The 22,846-nt window shown below is 38.6% G+C and overlaps 1 long non-coding RNA gene across 1 annotated transcript in view; it reads left to right on the top strand.

Annotated features, from left to right (window-relative positions):
• The first annotated feature begins 4,781 nt into the window (after positions 1–4,781).
• Positions 4,782–22,846, top strand: part of LOC307065431 — a 90,245-nt gene continuing 72,180 nt past the window's right edge. The window contains exon 1 of the long non-coding RNA XR_013811333.1: positions 4,782–4,820. This is a non-coding gene — a long non-coding RNA (uncharacterized lncRNA). The remainder of the gene's footprint in view (positions 4,821–22,846) is intronic.

Raw genomic sequence — 22,846 nt, 5'->3', positions numbered from 1 at the left:
GAACAGTCATCCTCAAAAAGTCAAGAGATAACAAATGCTCATGAGGATGTGGAGAAAAGGGAACCCTTGTGCTGTTGGTGGGATTGTAAATTGGTAAAGCCAGTATGGAAAACAGTATGAAGGGTCCTCAAAAATTAAGACTAGAACTACATATATCTAGCAACTCCACTTCTGGGAATATATCCAAAGAAAATGAAAACACTAACTCAAAAAGATATCTGCACCCCCATGTTCATAGCAGCATTATTTATAATAGTCAAGACATGGAAACAACCTAAGTGCCCATTGATGGACAAATGGGTAAAGAGGTTGTTTTATATATTTATAGATATATACATATCATATGTATATACACACACACACTGAAATATTATTCATCTATAAGAAAACAAAGAAATGCTACCATGTGAGACAACAGAAATGGACCTTGAAGGCTTTATGCTAAGTTAAATAAGTCAGAGAAAGAAAGACAAACACTATATAATCTCACTTATATGTGGAACCTAAAAAAAAAAAAAAAAAGAAAACAATCATAGAAAAAGAGATCAGACCTGTGGTTACAGGAGACAGAGGGTCCGGGGAGGGGAAATTGGAGGAAGATGGTCAAAGGTACAAGCTTCCAATTGTAAGATAAATACATACTATGGACATAATGTACAACATGATGACTATAGCTAACACTGATGTGTGGTATATAGAAAAATCGTTAAGAATAAATTCTAAGCATTCTCTTCACAAAAAAGTATTATTTGATCTCATTTATATAAATGTGTATGTTTGTGTGAGAGAGAAGGACAGAATACAAAAATGCAAAAAGAAAAGTTGTAAAGTACGAAGCTGCTTAGGTTTATATCTCAGTCTATAACAGATAACAATTTGTTTAATTTTAATAGGTACAAAAATAAATATTAAGCATAGAACAAGCAAAAAGAAAAACTGAGCCCAGTGTAGATGTCCTTAAAGCATTTGCAAAGGAGGGCTTTATCAGGTCCGTAAACACCTGCAATTACAGGCAAAATTCTATGTGTGTGTGCTGTGTATGTACTTGGGGAGTGGATGCATAGCCTTTATTGAATTATTAAAGGGGATGTTAAGACCCAAAAGTTTAAAAAGCACTGGAAAGCCTAATCACAAAACAATTTTAAACTCCTCTGATTATGTTTTTATAGTTTTCCTTCACTCGTTAACACTTCAAAGAACAGCATGTTAATGTGGAAAGAATCTCTGCCATTTAGGTGAGACCTCTGAGTCTCAGTGTAAAATTAGCATATAGTAGAAGGATGAAATTATATACCATAGATCAAAGTACATAGCAGAGTGCTTTAAAACTAGTACTTATTTATGCAAGACATCTTCCCCTGCTTACTTGTTTTCGGTAGAATGAAAGCATACTGAAAGCTGGTACAATGTCTTCTTTAAAGTTTTGTTTGGTAATGCTTACTATGCTTTTTGATACGGATGAGCCAATATCCACTTAAGGGCATGTAAGCTCACAGTAACTTTTGTTGAATATAACTGAATGTACTTTCACTATATTATTATATAGGGATTTTAAACTAAAATGTATTGCACACAGTATTTAGAGCCTAACTTGGATACTAGAGTAGGTGGATATACACCCCTGGAAAATACTAGCTAATTTCTTCACTAAAATCAAATTGCTGAACATCTACTTTGCATATACAGAGCTAGGCACTGTATTATGAGTTGCAGGTAATAAAAAGTTGTTAGTCAAAGACTCTGCTCTCTAGGGTTATTTTAGAACAGCAAATCATGTTCAAACTAAAGGATAGACCAAAATAGAAAGTGCCATAGGGATTCAGACAAGGGAGAAACACATCTGAAATGAGAAGGAAGGTGGGTATGGGGAAGGGTTCATGGAAGAGACAATGTATGATGTGAGCAAGGTTTCAACGTGTAGCAGGTTGAGTGAAAGGGACAAATGAAGACATATAGTCGTGATACCATGAGGCACAAACTAGAACTAAATATCACTTTTTCTAGGCTGGTCATGAGGTAATTTAAGGGGATTAGTGAGAAACTAGCTAAAGAGATATCTCTTTATATATTACTTATTAATAATATTTTTGAACACAATTATTTAATTTTAAAAAAAGAACAATATAGGGATAGGAGATTAGGAGGTACAAACTATTATTATAAAATGAGCTATAAGGATATATTGTATAGCACAGAAAATATAGCCAATATTTTATAATAACTATAAGTGGAGTATAACCTTTAAAAATTGTGAGTCACTATATTTTACACTTGTAACATATAATATTACACATCAACTATACTTCAATTAAAAATGCTATTTTAGTGAATAAAACACTAAGCAGTAAAATTAAAAAAAAATAACTTAGAAGAGAACTTAAAAATAAAGACATAAAGAACAGGTTGAAACAGCGCAGAAATCTGGCAATTAAGAGGCCATTGATAACTTTCAAAATAGCACTTTTTCTACCCATTCTCAGTGCAGGCAAAGTCTTATTAATCCTACTGTTTCTTTTTCTATTTTTCAAAATCTCAGCATAAGTCTATTTCAATTGTAGCTAATGGCAGTAATGCAGCACCAGAAAATGCCTTTTGTAAGGAGAGGGCAACTTTGAATCCTAAATCGGTACTTAAGTCTTAAATTACTGATAACACTGACCACCCATTAGACTAACTGTTTTTTTTACGTGATTGGCAAGCAACAGATTGATTTCAATTCTATCTTGTCAAATCTACAAAAAAGTTCCTACAGTTCATTTAGCATCTGATAGCATACATCCTTCTATTTGGTATTACTCCTCCTTAACACCTGGCAATTAATTTTTCCTTTCTCTAGGAAACGTTTTTAACAAAGGAAATAGAGTCATAAATCAGTTTCGGTTAGGAAATCATACAACTATTTCTACCTAGGGCTTTGAATTTAGAAACTTTCCTCAGAAATTGTTTAAATATAACAAAGTCCAAATTCAGAAATACCTTAAATTTAATTTTCTTAGGTGCACTAAAATAACCAATTATATTTTCTATCTTGTTTTCTTTCTTCCCCAGAAGGTTTCTCCAACCCTAATCCATAACCTAATGCATTCATCTCACCTATAAAATCACTGGCAGGTATGAGGCCAGTCCCCTAATCCTGACCCATTTCTTGCCAAAGAATTCAGTTTCTTCAGAAACCAAGTAACAGACATTTCAATTTCTAACCATCATTAGCATATTTTCATGTACTAATACTCAACATAAAAACACCTTTTAAAATTACAGAAATTTTTACTGTACTTAAGATCAATTGCACTAACCTTTATTTCATAAACCTTGGGCTACTTTCTTAACAATGAATTATTATTTTAATATGTTTTTCACTTATTATTCAGAATAATTATTCATATAATTAAATATTTTACAATTAGGTAAGAAAGGTGGAAAATAGTTTTGCTATTCTTGTTCTTTGTTCTCTCTTCTAGTTGGTGTGCCTGAGTCAAAATTTTAGATTATTGAAAATTTAATATTGCAAACCCAAACTACAGTTAAAAATAATAATAACAACAAGCCAAAAAAATTTCGGTCCAGAGGTTTGCATGGTCCGGGGAACAGTTCCTGAGTGGGCCATTTGGAGTGAGATTTGCCAACACCCCTCCACTCCTTCTGCCTCCTATACTGAAGATAGAGACAAAGAAACCAACTGAAATCTTTCCAAAGTGTATTTATAAATAGAGAATATATAATCAGAAAAACAATAACGATATATAATAGAAGTAACATGATTTTTCAGAACCAGTATCTTGTTCTAAAAGCAATATTTAAAAAAGAAGATAAGAAGGTTAGCTATAAACCCTGGCCCTCTTTTTCATTGATCTCCTATTTTAATTTGTTAAAATAAAATCCATGGCCTTTTGAGTCAAACTGTCTCTTTAATTTCAGATTTAAAGATAACAAATCTCTTTTTAAATGGAATATTGGCACATAGACACCACGCAGTCTGGCTTATTGCAACTGTTCTCTGTTGGTGAAGTGGCACATTTGCAATCCCCACCATAGCAATCTTCACCATTTCACAGAATATCATTCAACTGTACATCCCTAGGTGGGCAACAAGAATGGGCACTTGAGCTCAGCAGCAAGGCGTTTGTGGGGAAATCCTAGGTCAGAACCCCTAAAAGGGGAGACTAACTTGAGGATGCCCAAATAACCTGAGGTTTACCTTGGCCACCTCCCCTGGCTTTCTGACTGCCTGTGGGAAAAACCTCTCTGGAAACTCTTTTGAGGTTATTGGGGGAATCCTAGGACAAACACACTGCTTGCTTTTGCAGGAGGACTTGCCCCATACCCTACCCAGCTAGGTGTCTCACAACCTAGCTGGACTAAAAAAGCTTCAAGAAAAACGGGATAGACTGACATTTGCATTTCTACTTCCACCTATTCTTATGCACATGGAGCAAAATATGTGGGTATAGCCCTCTTTCTCACACCCCAACAGATTCTGCTGTCCTCGAAACCCATCTGGTAGCTGCAGTGACTACAATGAAGGGAGTTATCGGAAACCATGTTGGTACTGGGCTTAAAGGCTTTTTCATGCCATGCATTTTGGGGAAGGACACAGATAATAGTCCAAACGTGGTATAAGGCAATGCCCTTTCTGGGTCCTTGAAAAATCAGTCACGGAACAGAGGTGTTGGACAGGAGCTGACAAGAGCTGGCTTGTTAATGGGCACAGCATCCCCGGGGGCGGGGGGGTGGATCAATGAAATGATTGACAAGAGAAGATGGTAGATGAAGGGAGAAGTGGGGACAAGTGCTGCTCAACCCAAGCTGAACTCCAGGAGGTAAGTTTCTCCTCTAATTTGAGATTCTTTCTAAAGGTTCAGTATTGAAGTGGGTGTTTGACGTTGCAATGTGCAGACCCATTCTGATAACTGGAAAGGGAGAAGACTGAGGAAGGCAAAAGGAGAGAGAAGGTTTCAGATTACTTCTCCAGGCTGCTGACAAGAACCTGCTGCTCGCAAAGCAGAAATTAACCAAGCGAAGGTTGCAGGTAGCAACGTAAAAGTGCAACTCAAATTATTTTACATTCTGAATCCTCTTCAATATCTAAGCGAGTGTGGCACAGCAATGGTTGATTATTTTAAGATTACAGAGGTTGACCGCCTTCTTTGTTTGCCCAGTAACACCGCTCCTCCAATAATCTCAAGCACTTGGCTGATTAACATTTCAATTCCAGTTGTTGCTCCTTTTCCCATTGCAGAAGGCGGCAGGGATATTCCCCTTCTTCCCTCTGTATTACAAACCCCATTACTAACCAAGCAGAAAGCACCGCGCAGTGTGGCCGAGGCTAAGAATAGCCGGGCTGCTTACCTTCTCCGGAGGGATCGAATCAGCGCATGTCCCCGGCGCCGGCTGCCCCGGGGCCGCAGTGCCGCCGCGCCGGGTCTGTGCGTGGTCAGCTCGGCCGGCCCCCACCCCACCTGCCAGCTGCAGCAGCTGCTCCCGCCGCCGAGCTCCGGCCGCATGAAGTCATCCCCCGCGCCGGGCCGGATCGCCACATTCCGCGCCAGCCGCGGGGGGAGAGGGACCTCTCCCGGCTGCGGGGACCGGATCCTGGAAACTGCGCTCAACGATCGCTACCCTTCCCGGTTGTAGGGTTATTTTCTAGGAATGCTTTTACAGAAGAAGCGTCGCCGGCTGGTGGACCGAGAGAGAAGAGCCAGAGTGACTTTCTCTGCAGAGCGCCTTTCCTCTGAGCGCTCCCCTGTCACTCCCGCGGCATGGACAGCTCCATTCCGCTGTGTGGGTTTTCCACCCTCTTCATCTTCCTTATCTGTATTGTTCATTTCGCTGAATTTGAGAGTGGGCTTAGCTTTTAAGATATCATTCAAACACTCCGAAAATATTTTAAATTGGCGACTAGTTTTTCTAAGCCCCTTGTAGCAAGCTCCACTTTCCCCCAACACACACACATACACACACACACACAGTTACTCGCACGTACACACCCAGCCAAACCACTCACAGTTATGAAAGCTGGGTCCTCTCGCCCTCTTGCCTACGTAATGGAACAGAAAACTCCCAAAGGAGTGGGGAAGTAGGACCGGCTAGCGAAAGCACTCGAGGAAAGAGAGAGGGGTCGCCCCAAGATTTTGTTGCTGTTTAGTGGTGTCCTTAGTGGACAGATGTTCCCCCTCTAACCCCCTGACCCCGCCCCAAGTGGAATGGCTGGTCTGGTGACAGCTGTAACATTTGGAAACAAAGAAGCTGAAGCCACATGAACAGATGGCTGCATCTCTTTCTTTCCCGAAGGATTTATCAGAATTGGCTTTAGGAATAATATTAGCATATACGTATATAATAAGCCCTTTCCTTCTCTCTTTAAATCGGCACCAGCTATTAACAGGTTTCTCTCTCTCTCTCATCTTCCTCCCTCCCTCCTTCCCTCCCTCCCTCTCCTAAGTTGACCAGATCATCAGTTTCCGGACTTAAGGGGGAAAAAAGGCCAAGGATGTGCTCTCTTTACAGCTGAACCAGGGTTTATTTTCCCAGTGTTGAGCCATCCCCAAGTAGAGAGGCTCTTTGACACTAGAGTTCTCTGTGAGTGAACTTCTCACATTCAGCTTGCTTTTGGAATTGCCCATCACTAGGTCCAGGCCAGTTTTATCCTTGGATTTGTCCAGCAACCTAAACAGTATAATTGCACAAGGCCAAGGCAGTACTTTTAATCTAGGAAGAGTTCCCAACTCTCTGTTTAGCAGTTCCAAAATTAGGAGGTAGTGTTAGCAAACAGTTTCAACAAGGCTCAGTAAGAATTCTTGACCCTAGAATGCGGGCTTTTTAAAAGCTGGGACAACCTAATTCATCTCTCTGAGTTTCACTTTCATAAAAGTAGACCTCACCAAAGAGCAGGGGATTCTTAATATGTATCAAAGTGTATGTGGAATCTGGATGGGAATATTACATCTTTAATTTCACTAACCTCTAACTGGAATTTAGTATTTAGCATTTCCTTTAAATCTAAATGCAGACAACAAACCACAATAATATTAGGAGTACCTGTGACTATATCACCAGCAGATGTCACAGACAATTTCCTACGGCAGTTTTTATAGATATCTCAAAGTATCACTACTCTGATGTTACAATCAAATCATCATTACCTTTTTTGTTTTATCTAATAGACTATATATATTTTAGAATGGTTTTAGATATACAGAAAAATTAAGGGGATAATACAGAGTTCTTATATATCTCATTCCCAATTTCCTCTATTATTGACACCATACACTAGTGTGGTACCTTTTTTACAATTAATGAGTCAATATTAATACAATAATATTAACCAGAGTCTGTACGTTATTCAGATTTCCTTGGCTTTTGCCTAGTGTCCTTAATTGTTTCAGGCTTCCATCCAGGACACCATATTACATTTAGTTATCAAGTCCCCTTAGGCTCCTCTGGGTTGTGGTAGTTTCTCAGGCTTTTCTTGTTTTTGATAACCTTGACAATTTTTTTTTTAAATTTATTTATTTTTGGCCGTGTTGGTTGTTCGTTGCTGCTCGCGGGCTTTCTCTAGTTGCGGAGAGCGGGGGCTACTCTTCGTTGCAGTGCGCAGGCCTCTCATTGCAGTGGCCTCTCTCGTTGTGGAGCATGGGCTGTAGGTGCGTGGGCCTACGTACTTGCAGCACATGGGCTCAGTAGTTGTGGCTCACGGGCTCTAGAGCGCAGGCTCAGTAGTTGTGGCGCACGGGCTTAGTTGCTCCCTGGCATGTGGGATCTTCCCAGGCCAGGGCTCGAACCCATGTCCCCTGCATTGGCAGGCGGTCTCTCAACCACTGCGCCACCAGGGAAACCCCAACCTTGACAGTTTTGAGGAGCAGTGATCAAGTGTTTTGTAGCATACCTCACTAATGTAATCTCTCCAATGCTTTTCTCATGGTAAGACTGGGATTATGGTTTATTGGGAGGACAACCAGATAAAGTGCCTTTTTTATAACATCATATCAAGGGTACATGCTATCAATGTGATTTGACTGTTGGTGTTGACCTTGATAACCTGGCTGAGGTAGTGTCTCAGATTTCTCCACAGTAAAGTTACTCCTCCACCCCTCCCGCACTACACTTGCTGGAAGGAAGTCACTATGTGAAGCACAAACCCAAAGAGTGGAGAGTTATGCTCCATGTCCTTGAGGACAGAGTCTGTACCTAAAGTATTTGGAATTCTTCCACACAGATTTGTCTATTTTCCCCTAAACATTAATTTATTCAATTATTGATATTTATTTATATCAGTATAGACTCATGGATATCTATTTTATCCTTTGGGTTATAATCCAATACTACTTTATTTTGTAGTTTGAATTGTTCCAGCTTTGGCCATTGGGAGCTTTTGCTTTTGGCGCCTGTGCTTCTTTGACATACTCCCTTTGGGGTGTGTGAGTTTGTGTGTGTGTGTGTATCTGTGTGTATCTGTGTGTATATGTGTTTAGCATGCATGTTTATGTGTGTGTTTAACACTTCCTGACTTTCTGGTACCACAAGATGCTCCAGGCTCATTTTGTGTATTTCCTGTCCCAGTCCTAGAATCAGTCATTTCTCTGAGGGACCCTGATTCCTTTTATTGGAGAGTAGTAATAGAAACCAAGATCTGGGCTCTAGATGTGCTGTTGCTAATGGGGTATTATATGATTAGGCTCTCTTAACTGAGAGAACAAAGAAATATATATGTATACTAACCCATGTATATACACATATCAGTAAATATTTCTATATATGACTATCTATATCTATATTGAGCTGAGTGTATACTGATGTCTGCAACTATAATCCATTAACGCTGATATTATTTTAGCTTCCTCCTCTTGTTTATCTGTAAATTCATACTTCAATATTGAGAAATGTGGCTACCACCATCCACCATCTATTTATTTAATTGTTCAATTTCAGTACACATGTATCAGAATTGTTAACCCATCACCCCAACATCACTATTTTTAAGTATAGTAGTTAATAGAGTCTCTGTTATATCTTGTTATTTAATGAGTTTAAATACCCATTCGTTTCTATATCACAAATTTGGTTTTTAAAATATTCTAATGACTGCATTTAAAACATAGTAACTAGTTTCTTTTGAGATTCTATGTATTATATTTTATGAATTTAAAAGTGTTATTTTAAGACTATTTAAATGGGCTACTCCATATTGTCAAAGGGATCCACAGTAAAAAGAAGGTTAGGATCTCAACCTCACAAAGATTATTGTCAGTTTATAATGAGATGATGTGAAATTGTCTGGTGCAAATGTTGGGAGCTCATGCTTGATAAGTGTTAGCTTTGTCCACTTGAGCAGGCTTCTTTCTCCTTTAAAGTTCTAAATACCTTGGAAGAGAGAGCATGCTAAACCTTATGGTTAATAATTTATAATGTAGTGGAAGGATTTGCTAGGTATCAGTGTTGGAAGTAAAGGTCCATATAAGGTTGACGGAGGATGAGAAGAAGACAAAGATGACCCTGAAGGTCAGGGGTTTTGTAGTTGAGCAGACTGAGGATTGGATCCTTCCATTCACAGCCTGACTTTGTCTCATTTTTGAAATAAGGAGAACAATGGCTATTACACAGGCTTGTCCTTAAGAGTGAAAGTAGATGTTTAATCTTTTCTTTCAATTTGTTTGAGACAGTGGGGATTAAGTGTGGCGATTTGGGACAGTTACATAACATATTGGATTGTCCTTCCTTGTATAGTTTTCACTCCGTGAAGCCAGACTCACTGGAGGTATAGATAGTTTCTCATGATAATTCAGGCTCCTTCATCCATGAAATTACTCTTGCCAGGTGCTTTTTACTCATAGAAGACAATCAGTGTTGATGGTGCTTAGGAAAAAACAAAAATTAAAGATATTAAATAGCAGGAATTAACTGCTTCAGATACTATACCTTGGCGAGAGACATAGGGGGAAGAGAAAGAAAAGAAATGAAATGAGAAATGTCTTACATCAACATGTACAGTTTGAATCTATCTGCTTGGAACCTGACATACACCAGTATGCCAGATAATTTAATTTAATGAATAGTGGCTAGGGTGAGGTGAAATAGTTCAGTTTTTTAATCTATGACTTTTCATTGAACAGCCCCTTTTTAAAAAACAATCTTCGGATCATGACTTTGAGGTCTGCAGTAATTCCTTTCCGATATTCTGGAATTAGAGATCAAATGGCCTCATGATATCATGGGTCTCCACAAAGGACAATATGAAAACCTGAGCCAGAGGCCCTGGGTGCCTGAAGCTGTCAGCATTAGAATCACTCCTTTGGGTTAAGGAGTCCTTCCAGAAAGGACTCATTTAAATGCAAATATACTATCAAGAGTGGTAACCATGTATCCAGTATCTGATTAGCAGCCATTAACAATTTAGCAGAGATTAGCTTCTCAGATTTATTATGGAGAGGAGTTGTCAGGGTGATTTGGCCCAGGCATCTGTCATCCACTGACTGCCAGGTCTCCTGCCCTCTTCACTACATAGAGGTCTGCCTAAAGCTGGGAACTTAGTTTACTAGGAAAGAATTGGGCACTCACTGCATGACAATCAATATTGTTTTACATAATTTTGACTTATGAGAAAGGGTAGGAGGAGAATTTCTATAATAATAGTACCTTTGTGTGTGTGTGTGTGTGTGTGTGTGTGCGTGTGGTAGCTGCTCAGCTTAGGTTGATTAATCATACTCTACAGAAATCGTAAAATTTTATGATAAACATCTACCCTTTCAATGAGGCCAGAAAGTATATCATGTAAAATATGCACAAATGTAGTCCAGGGATGGCAAAGCTATAGTAATAGAAATAGAATTGCGTTAAAGTAATTATAGCTGGACTAAAAATTTCCTGCATTAATATGAAAGCATGGATACAAGAGTACAAGAAAATGATCATTCATATGAAGATTGATATTTCATATTGAATATCTGTAACAGAAATAGGAAAATGGAAGAAGGGAAATGACTACAAACAGAACAGTAACTGTTTCTTTAGACATCGCTAAGAATTCACCTTGTTTTTACTGGTAAGGAGTTGACATATAATACCAGATCTATATAATACAGGTAGTATTCTATAATTGAAACTCTAGATTTAATTGCAAAATGTATGTTTACTTAAGTGAGATGCTTGGTAAATGGCATATGATACATTCAATAGTGTGGTGTAAGTAATTCTCAAATAAACCCTTTTTTAAAAAAAATCATCAAGTGAAAGTCATGAAATAAAACAATGTACTTAGGTATTGCTCTTTAAATTTTTTAACCTTACTTCCGGGGAAGATGGCGGAAGAGTAAGATACGGAGATCACCTTCCTCCCCACAGATACACCAGAAATACAGCTACACGTGGAACAACTCCTACAGAACACCTACTGAACACTGGCAGAAGACCTCAGGCCTCTAAAAAGGCAAGAAACTCCCCACGTACCTGGGTAGGGCAAAGCGGAGAGATTCCCGCACAGAGGATCGGTGCCGACCGGCACTCACCAGCGCGAGAGGCTTGTCTGCTCGAGCGCCGGGGCAGGCGGCGCTGGAAGCTGAGGCTCGGGCTTCGGTCAGAGCGCAGGAGAGGACTGGGGCTGGCAGCGAGAACTCAGCCTGAAGGGGGCTAATGCGCCACAGCTAGACGGGGGGGAGTCCGGGAAAACTCTGGAGTTGCCAAACAGGGAAGACTTTTTCTTTCCTCTTGGTTTCCTGGTGCGCGAGGAGAGGGGATTAAGAGCGCTGCTTAAAGGAGCTCCACAGACGGGCGCGAGCCGCGGCTGAAAGCGCGGAGCCCAGAGACGGGCGTGGGACGCTGGGGCTGCTGCTGCCGCCGCCAAGAGGCCTGTGTGCAAGCGCAGGTCACTGTCCACGCCACCATTCCGGGATCCTGTGCAGCCTGTCACTGCCGGGGTCACAGAATCCAGGGACGGCTTCCCTGGGAGAACGCACGGAGCGCCTTGGGCTGGTGCACCGTCAAGCCGGCCTCTGCCGCTACAGGCTCGCCCCGCACTCCGTGCCCCTCCCTCCCCACCCCTGGCCTGAGTGAGCCAGAGTCCCCGAAGCGGCTGCTCCTTTAACCCTGTCCTGTCTGAGTGAAGAACAGACACCCTCAGGCGACCTACACGCAGAGGCAGGGCCAAATCCAAAGCTGAGACCCGGGAGCTGTGAGAACAGGAAGAGAAAGGGAAATCTCTCCCAGCAGCCTCAGAAGCAGCGGATTAAAGCTCCACAATCAACTTGATGTACCCTGCATCTGTGGAATACATGAATAGACAACAAATCACCCCAAATTGAGGAGCCAGGAGTCAGTGCTGTGCCTCTGAGGTGGGAGAGCCAACTTCAGGACACTGGTCCACAAGAGAACTCCCAGCTCCACATAATATCAAACGGTGAAAATCTCCCAGAGATCTCCATCTCAACACCAGCACCCAGCTTCACTCAACGACCAGCAAGCTACAGTGGACACCCTATGCCAAACAACTAGCAAGACAGGAACACAACGCCACCCATTAGCAGAGAGGCTGCCTAAAATCATAAACAGTCCACAGACACCCCAAAACACACCACCAGACGTGGACCTGCCCACCAGAAAGACAAGATCCAGCCTCATCCACCAGAACAAAGGCACAAGTCCCCTCCACCAGGAAGCCTACACAACCCACTAAACCAACCTTAGCCACTGGGGACAGACACCAAAAACAATGGGAATTACGAATCTGCAGCCTGCAAAAAGGAGACCCCAAACAAAGTAACATAAGCAAAATGAGAAGACAGAAAAACACACAGCAGGAGAAGGAGCAAGATAAAAACCCACCAGACCTAACAAATGAAGAGGTAATAAGCAGTCTACCTGAAAAAGAATTCAGAATAATGATAGTAAAGCTGATCCAAGATTCTATTTCCAAGATCCAAAATCTTGGAAATAGAATAGACAAAATGCAAGAAACAGTTAACAAGGACTTAGAAGAACTAAAGATGAATCAAGCATTGATTAAAAACACAATAAATGAAATGAAAAATACTCTAGATGGGATCAATAGCAGAATAACTGAGTCAGAAGAACGGATAATAAACGGAAGATAAAATAGTGGAAATAACTGAGGCAGAGCAAAATAAAGAAAAAAAGAATGAAAACAACAGAGAACAGTCTCAGAGACTTCTAGGACAATATTAAACACACAAACACTCGAATTATAGGGGTTCCAGAAGAAGAGGAGAAAAAGAAAGGGACTGAGAAAATATTTGAAGAGATTATAGTTGAAAACTTCCCTAATATGGGAAAGGAAATAGTTAATCAAGTCCAGGAGGCACAGAGAGTCCCATACAGAATAAATACAAGGAGAAATATGCCAAGACACATATTAATCAAACTGTCAAAAATTAAACACAAAGAAATCATATTAAAAGTAGCAAGGGAAAAACAACAAATAACACACAAGGGAATCCCCATCAGGATAACAGCTGATCTCTCAGCAGAAACTCTACAAGCCAGAAGGGAGTGACAGGACATAATTAAAGTGATGAAGGAGAAAAACCTGAAACCAAGATTACTCTACCTAGCAAGGATCTCATTCAGATTTGAAGGATAAATTAAATCCTTTACAGACAAGCAAAAGCTGAGAGAGTTCAGCACCATCAAACCAGCTATACAACAAATACTAAAGGAACTTCTCTAGGCAAGAAACACAACAGAAGGAAAAGACCTACAATAACGTACCCAAAACAATTAAGAAAATGGGAATAGGAACATACATATGGATAATTACCTTAAATGTAAACGGACTAAATGCTCCCACCAAAAGACATAGATTGGCTGAATGGATACAAAAACGAGACCCATATATATGCTGTCTACAAGAGACCCACTTCAGACCTAGAGACACATACAGACTGAAAGTAAGGGGATGGAAAAAGATATTCCATGCAATGGAAACCAAAAGAAAGCTGGAATAGCAATTCTCATATCAGACAAAATAGACTTTAAAATAAAGACTACTGGAAGAGACAAAGAAGGACACTACATAATGATCAAGGGATCGATCCAAGAAGAAGATATAACAATTGTAAATATTTATGCACCCAACATAGGAGCACCTTAATACATAAGGCAAATACTAACAGCCATAAAAGGAGAAATCAACAGTAACACAATCATAGTAGGGGACTTTAACACCCCACTTTCACCAATGGACAGATCATCCAAAATGAAAATAAATAAGGAAACACAAGCTTTAAATGATACACTAAACAAGATGGACTTAATTGATATTTATAGGACATTCCATCCAAAAACAACAGAATACACATTTTTCCCAAGTGCTCATGGAACATTCTCCAGGATAGATCATATCTTGGGTCACAAATCAAGCCTTGGTAAATTTAAAAAAATTGAAATTGTATCAAGTATCTTTTCTGACCACAATGCTATGAGACAAGATATCAATTACAGGAAAAGAGCTGTAAAAAATACAAACACATGGAGGCTAAACAATACACTACTTAATAACGAAGTGATCACTGAAGAAATCAGAAAGGAAGTTAAAAAATACCTAGAAACAAATGACAATGGAGACATGACGACCCAAAACCTATGGGACGCAGCAAAAGCAGTTCTAAGAGGGAAGTTTATAGCAATACAATCCTACCTTAAGAAACAGGAAACATCTTGAATAAACAACCTAACCTTGCACCTAAAGCAATTAGAGAAAGAAGAACAAAAACATCCCAAAGTTAGAAGAAGGAAAGAAATCATAAAAATCAGATCAGAAATAAATGAAAAAGAAATGAAGGAAATGATAGCAAAGATCAATAAAACTAAAAGCTGGTTCTTTGAGAAGATAAACAAAATTGATAAACCATTAGCCAGAATCATCAAGAAAAAAAGGGAGAAGACTCAAATCAATAGAATTAGAAATGAAAAAGGAGAAGTAACAACTGACACTGCAGAAATACAAAAGATCATGAGAGATTACTACAAGCAACTCTATGCCAATAAAATGGACAACCTGGAAGAAATGGACAAATTCTTAGAAATGCACAACCTGCCAAGACTGAATCAGGAAGAAATAGAAAATATGAACAGACCAATCACAAGCACTGAAATTGAAACTGTGATAAAAAATCTTCCAACCAACAAAAGCCCAGGACCAGAAGGCTTCACAGGCAAATTCTAGCAAACATTTAGAGAAGAGCTAACACCCATCCTTCTCAAACTCTTCCAAAATATATCACAGGGAGGAACACTCCCAAACTCATTCTACGAGGCCACCATCACCTTGATACCAAAACCAGATAAGGATGTCACAAAAAAAGAAAACTACAGGCCATTATCACTGATGAACATAGACGCAAAAATCCTCAACAAAATACTAGCAAACAGAATCCAACAGCACATTAAAAGGATCATATACCATGATCAAGTGGGGTTTATTCCAGGAATGCAAGGATTCTTCAATATACGCAAATCAATCAATGTGATACACCATATTAACAAATTGAAGGAGAAAAAACATATGATCATCTCAATAGATGCAGAGAAAGCTTTCGACAAAATTCAATACCCACTTATGATAAAAACCCTGCAGAAAGTAGGTATAGAGGGAACTTTCCTCAACATAATAAAGGCCATATATGACAAACCCACAGCCAGCATCGTCCTCCATGGTGAAAAACTGAAACCATTTCCACTAAGATAAGGAACAAGACAAGGTTGCCCACTCTCACCACTCTTATTCAACATAGTTTTGGAAGTTTTAGCCACAGAAATCAGAGAAGAAAAGGAAATAAAAGGAATCCAAATTGGAAAAGAAGAAGTAAAGCTGTCACTGTTTGCAGATGACATGTTACTATACATAGAGAATCCTAAAGATGCTACCAGAAAACTACTAGAGCTAATCAATGAATTTGGTAAAGTAGCAGGATACAAAATTAATGCACAGAAATCTCTGGCATTCCTATATACTAATGATGAAAAATCTGAAAGGGAAATCAAGGAAACACTCCCATTTACCATTGCAACAAAAAGAATAAAATATCTAGGAATAAACCTACCTAAGGAGACAAAAGACCTGTATGCAGAAAATTATAAGACACTGATGAAAGAAATTAAAGATGATACAGATAGATGGAGAGATATACCATGTTCTTGGGTTGGAAGAATCAACATTGTGAAAATGACTCTACTACCCAAAGCAAGCTACAGATTCAATGCAATCCCTATCAAACTACCACTGGCATTTTTCACAGAACTAGAACAAAAAATTTCACAATTTGTATGGAAACACAAAAGACCCCGAATAGCCAAAGCAATCTTGAGCACGAAAAATGGAGCTGGAGGAATCAGGCTCCCTGACTTCAGACTATACTACAAAGCTACAGTAATCAAGGCAGTATGGTACTGGCACAAAAACAGAAAGATAGATCAATGGAACAGGATAGAAAGCCCAGAGATAAACCCACGCACATATGGTCACCTTATCTTTGATAAAGGAGGCAGGAATGTACAGTGGAGAAAGGACAGTCTCTTCAATAAGTGGTGCTGGAGAAACTGGACAGGGACATGTAAAAGTATGAGATTAGATCACTCCCTAACACCATACAAAAAAAATAAGCTCAAAATGGATTAAAGACCTAAATGTAAGGCTAGACACTATCAAACTCTTAGAGGAAAACATAGGCAGAACACTCTATGACATAAATCACAGCAAGATCCTTTTTGACCCACCTTCTAGAGAAATGGAAATAAAGACAAAAATAAACACATGGGACCTAATGAAACTTCAAAGCTTTTGCACAGCAAAGGAAACCATAAACAAGACCAAAAGACAACCCTCAGAATGGGAGAAAATATTTGCAAATGAAGCAACTGACAAAGGATTAATCTCCAAAATTTATAAGCAGTTCATGAAGCTCAATAACAAAAAAAACAAACAACCCAATCCAAAAATGGGCAGAAGACCTGAATAGACATTTCTCCACAGAAGTTATACAGACTGCCAACAAACACATGAAAGGATGCTCAACATCTTTACTCATTAGAGAAATGCAAATCAAAACTACAATGAGATATCATCTCACACCAGTCAGAATGACCATCATCAAAAAATCTAGAAACAATAAATGCTGGAGAGGGTGTGGAAAAAAGGGAACACTCTTGCACTGCTGGTGGGAATGTGAATTGGTACAGCCACTATGGAGAACAGTATGGAGGTTCCTTAAAAAACTACAAATAGAACTACCATATGACCCGGCAATCCCACTACTGGGCATATACCCTGAGAAAACCATAATTCAAAAAGAGTCATGTATCAAAATGTTCATTGCAGTGCTATTTACAATAGCCCGGAGATGGAAACAACCTAAGTGTCCATCATCGGATGAATGGATAAAGAACATATATACAATGGAATATTACTCAGCCACAAAAAGAAACGAAATTGAACTATTTGTAATGAGGTGGATGGACCTAGAGTCTGTCATACAGAGTGAAGTAAGTCAGAAAGAGAAAGACAAATACTGTATGCTGACACATATATATGGAATTTAAGAAAAAAAAATGTCATGAAGAACATAGGGGTAAGACAGGAATAAAGACACAGACCTACTAGAGAATGGACTTGAGAATATGGGGAGGGGGAAGGGTAAGCTGTGACAAAGTGAAAGAGCGGCATGGACATATATACACTACCAAACGTAAGGTAGATAGCTAGTGGGAAGCAGCCGCATAGCACAGGGAGATCAGCTCGGTGCTTTGTGACCGCCTGGAGGGGTGGGATAGGGAGGGTGGGAGGGAGACTCAAAAGGGTGGGGATATGGGAACATATGTATATGTATAACTGATTAAATTTGTTATAAAGCAGAAAAAATAAACAATGATTAAAAAAAAAATTTAACCTTAAGTTTTCAAAGAATCTAAGAAAACCAAAAAGTCCCTTCTGCAGAAAGGTTTACTTTGAATAAAACTTTTGTATTTTAATGAATAGATTATTAAATATTATTTATAAAGAATTATGTCTCTATAATTATTCATTTTTTTAAATAAAAATGAATATTCAACATTTCAAATCATATATAAGTTAATAAGAAGAGGAAATTTAAATTTGATTAAAAAGTATGTTTCATTGAACTGTGTTTGGTCATCAGGTAAGTTGATGTCCATCCATTCATCACATATTGATGGAGTGTCTAATATGTGCTGCTGTTCTAGGCACTAGAGCACTAGGATCTAGGAGTGAACAAATAAATCTCTTCTCTATGGATCTTATGTTCCAGTGGAAGGAGACCACCATAAATACATAAATATAGCATGTTAATTAGTGGAAGGACCATGAAGGAGCAGCATAATGATGCAAGGTTTAGGGCAAGTATATAGGGTGGTCAGGGAACATTTGAGTAGAGATTTGAAAGAAGTATGGGAGCAAACCGTATGAATACACTGAAAAAGAGGCTTGGTGTATGCAGGTTGGTGGGCTTATACTTTATGTGTTCCAGAGACTAGGAGGTTAGTTTGTTTGTAGTGAAATGATCAAAGGGGAAATTGTTAGAAGATAAGGTTAGAAAGCTAGGTTAGCGAAAAATCACTTAGGGTCTTTTAGGCAATGGTCAAGAGAGAACTTTAGAGGATTAAGAATTTGTTTTTGGACATACTAAATTTGTGATGGCATGTGTGGACATGTGAAGTAGACAACTGGATATACTAGTCTGAAATTCAGCAGCAAGAGATTATCATGGCTGTAGATGAAAATCGGTAAATCATCATGATATTTAAAGTCTTTAGATTTAAAGACGAAATCACTTTATAAGTAGGTGTAGGCAGAGAATACATGATGTTGAAGGACTGAGCCAGGAGACACTCCATTATCTAGAATATTCGGCAAAGGATATAAGAAGTGAGCAGGGAGATAAGAGGAATTGTCTCATGAGCCAAGTGGTAGGTGTTAGAAGGAAGAGGGAGTTATTATTAATCCTACTGGTAGATTAAGATGAGAACAGATCATTTAATATAGGACTTGGCAACATATAATAGATATCACTAATAACCTTAAGAAGAATAGTTTTTATGTAGTGGACAGGACAAAACTAGGTAAGTGGGAGATAAGGAAATGAAACATTAAGTAGAGCTATATTTTTTGAGTAGTTTTGCTATAAAGAGGAGCAAAGCAATGGGGCAATGATGAGAATTGGATATGGGAAAAAGGAAATATTTTTTCCCTTTAAGATGGGAGGTATTAGATCTTTGCATGCTAATGAAAGCATCTGGTAGGGAGCAAATAATGGAAGATACAGGGAAGAGGAGACACAGTAGAAGAGAAATCCCTGATTAGGCAAGAGGGGAGGTATCCAGTGCAGAGTAGAGGGTTCGGCCTTAGAAGAGAGGACAAACATTTCTTCTGCCAAAGGAAGAAGGAAGGCAGAACATGTGGTTTCAGATAGATCCAGGTAGGATGGCAGACTTGGTGTTTGGAGTTCACAGATATTCTATTTTGATCCCTCCTGTGTTCTCAGTGAACTAGGAAGCAGCTGAGAATTTAGAGGAAGACATGTTAGAGATGTAAAGAAAGGGGAGCTATGAAATTGTTCTCTAGGACAGAAGAAAAGAGAATTGATTAAGCGATCAGTTTTCTAGTAAGTACTAAGAGTTCACATGGGGTAAAATGATTATGAATTTAAATGAGGCAAATTAGAAAGGTTGCTCGTTTTTTTCTCCAGCCATGTTTAGTTGTTTGGCCCAGATGCTGAATTGGCATAATTTCTATTTCACTAGGGCTGGCATTTTGCACTGCCAGTAAGACTGAGAGTGAGGGCCAAGGGACTTCACAGTGTCTATGCAAAAGAATGATTCTAATGACAGACCATGGGCTCTAATCAGGATAAGCAGAGAACTGAGGAATTACGCCTTGAGCACTACACTTGATTTTAACTGTATGTTGGAACACAAAACTGAAAATCTTGACTGATAATGGTATGGTAAGAGCAAACATAGCTAGAACCTCCACATTTCACTCTGTTACACAGGAATTCTCCATGTTTCTTTCAGCTGAATTCCTGTCTGTAATTTCTTGATCCTTAATTCAGTGACATTATCTGAGGTGAGGTATGCATTTTTGATAAAGTCTTTCAGAAATGAATTTTATAAGACTACTTTTAATTTTAAAGTTGTTAGACTAGAAGTAAGTTTAACAGAGCTTGCAATGTTTTCAAGTGCTTTTCTTTTCTCTAAAGAGACGTTTGTTTGCCTATTACACCTAGCTCCATCCTTCAGGTGTTCTTCCTATGGCATTGAAAATAGGAGTAAAATGTAAAAATTAAACAAACATATTATCTTCAAACAGATATGTATCACTTTTCTTTCTAATATGGGCCAAATCTTTCTATTGACACCATGTCCATTTTTTTTCCCAGTGTAACTAGTTTATTACTAGTTTTCCCTTCATTGTGTGTATGAGACATGTTTGCCCCCTCATGGATGGATCTGGAACTGTCACCATGAATTTTTTCTTGTGTTTATTAGGGAAAAATAGACTGAAAACATAGATATTGTGGTCAATGGGAATTATTTTTTTATTTACTTTTTTGTTTTGTGGTACGCGGGCCTCTCACTGTTGTGGCTTCTCCCGTTGTGGAGCACAGGCTCCGGGCGCTCAAGCTCAGCGGCCATGGCTCACGGGCCCAGCCGCTCCGCAGCATGTGGGATCTTCCTGGACCGGGGCACGAACCCGTGCCCCTGCATCGGCAGGCGGACTCTCAACCACTGCGCCACCATGGAAGCACAATGGGAATTATTTTTGAGGGAAATGTTGAGGCTGACCAAAAGAGGTTGAAATCACTAGTTGTTTAACCTTCTTCCATTAGTTTCAGAACTTGGGATTATGTTAAGAACCACACTTTAACTGAATCTGGAAGAAGATGATAGTCAAAAAAGTTTAAATTTTGACATCCTTTTAAAATATGAGAACACAGAATTGTGAAGAAAGCTAGTCTCACTCTTATTTAAATATTAAAATGCTTAATGTTTGTAACTTAACTCAGAAGGATGAGATGGCTTTTCTTAAATTAGTTTAAGTTTATATAAATATAAATGAAGGAAAACCTGCCATTGATTAATCTTCACTTGCTACATACAGAATTATACAAGTTATGAGAAAGTCCATTCTTAGGACTGTGTGAACAACCATGAATCTGACTTTCCCTTAAGTGTTTTCCCTAACATTCTAGAAAAAATAACTTCAATGTGCTGAATTAGACATTTATGACTTATTTGCTTGTCACTGTTTTAGTTTCTAGGAATAAGACCCAGATTCTTTCCTCAAAAGAGTTGCAAGTTGATATAGAGACAAAAATTGCAATAAAGCATAATAAATTCCACTGCAGAAGTTTGTACTTGATATAAATTAATGTAAGTGTAAGCAATGTATTTTAAGTTCATTGTAGAGGAGTAGTTCAGAATAGCTTCATAGAGAAGACCTGAGCTATCTTGGGAGATGTTTAAACAGATGAGGAGTGAAGCCAGAGTTGGGAAGGCAAATGCAGTGTAGCCTTAGAATGCAAATGTTCACAGACATGATCTTGTGGCTTATTCACCATTCTTACCGACCTAATAAGGACACCTGCTGGTAGCTTCATCTTCATCATCATCATCGTCATCATCATCACCATCAAGTTAATAAAGAATGGATATTTTTACCAGGTAGTCAAACAAGCTCTTTACATGTAGCACCTAGATGTTTTCTACCATCCACCTTATGAATTCAATCATTGTAATTAGTCTCATTTTTCACATACAAAAATGAAGACTTAGAGAGATTAAGTAATTTGTTCAAATCTTGGTGTGTGGCCTTTCAACTCCATGCTCTGTACCTCTGTGCTTAACAGGCTAGGACGATTTGCCCATATTAAGGGCACAAACATTGGTTGATAAGTATAATAACCTCATAAAAGGTAAAGTGAAGTAATCTGCTTTGATGTTTATGATGCAGTTTGGTGAATGCACTTAAGTGTCAATAGATGAATAATAAAAGTTAGAAACACACAAAAAATAGAGAATAAAAATTCATATATGTATGTCTGTTGGGAACAAAAAATCCTCTTGAATGTCTAACTTCTTAGTAAGTATCAGGATATCACATACACATCATTAGGCAGCATCAATGGAGTATCCTCTGTACCCTGCAAGAGGGCAATGTTATAGATGCACAGAAAGAAAATTCATATTTCCTGCACATTATAAATAAGTACATACTATGATCACTCTTTAAGAGTGAAGTAATTTGAATTTTTAAATTTTCCTTATCACTTGGTGTATATGAATCATGTTAGGTGAAGAATTATTGGTTGATTGGACATTTTATGTTTTAATTCTTTACAGAAAACAGTAAACAAATCCTTTTAGGCTTAAAATATCACATTCAGCAAATGAGTTATTATACTGAAAAAGGTGATGAATTCAGTAAAGTGTCTGGAATCTAAAATATTGTTATATAAGAAGTAACTGAAGGAACTGGGAATAGATGAGATGAAGCAAGACCAGGAGAGAAGTAGGTGGTCGCTCTAAACTATTTTAGGAGTTGTCCTATGAAAAAGGGATTATACTGTCCCACACTGAAGATTTTAGACCAAGTAGACAGGTTTAGGTTGATAAAAGGATGAATATTTTGACAAGTAGAACCTTTCAACTATAAAATGGACCGACCGCATTTTAAGCTCAAGAACTCCCTGTTACTGAAGTGCTTTAACAGAGGTTGAAGTTAAGCAGTTGGAAAAGTAAGAGCCTTTACAGTGAGAAAATTCTATGATTCTATGATTTTTCAATTCATAAATTCGTGTAGTTCATCCATTTTACTCATTGTATA

This window comes from Hyperoodon ampullatus (genome assembly GCF_949752795.1).
Source record: "Hyperoodon ampullatus genome assembly, chromosome: 17".
NCBI lineage: Eukaryota > Metazoa > Chordata > Mammalia > Artiodactyla > Ziphiidae > Hyperoodon > Hyperoodon ampullatus.
The sequence above is the reverse complement of the archived record's forward strand: the minus strand, read 5'-3'. Positions and strand labels throughout refer to the sequence as shown.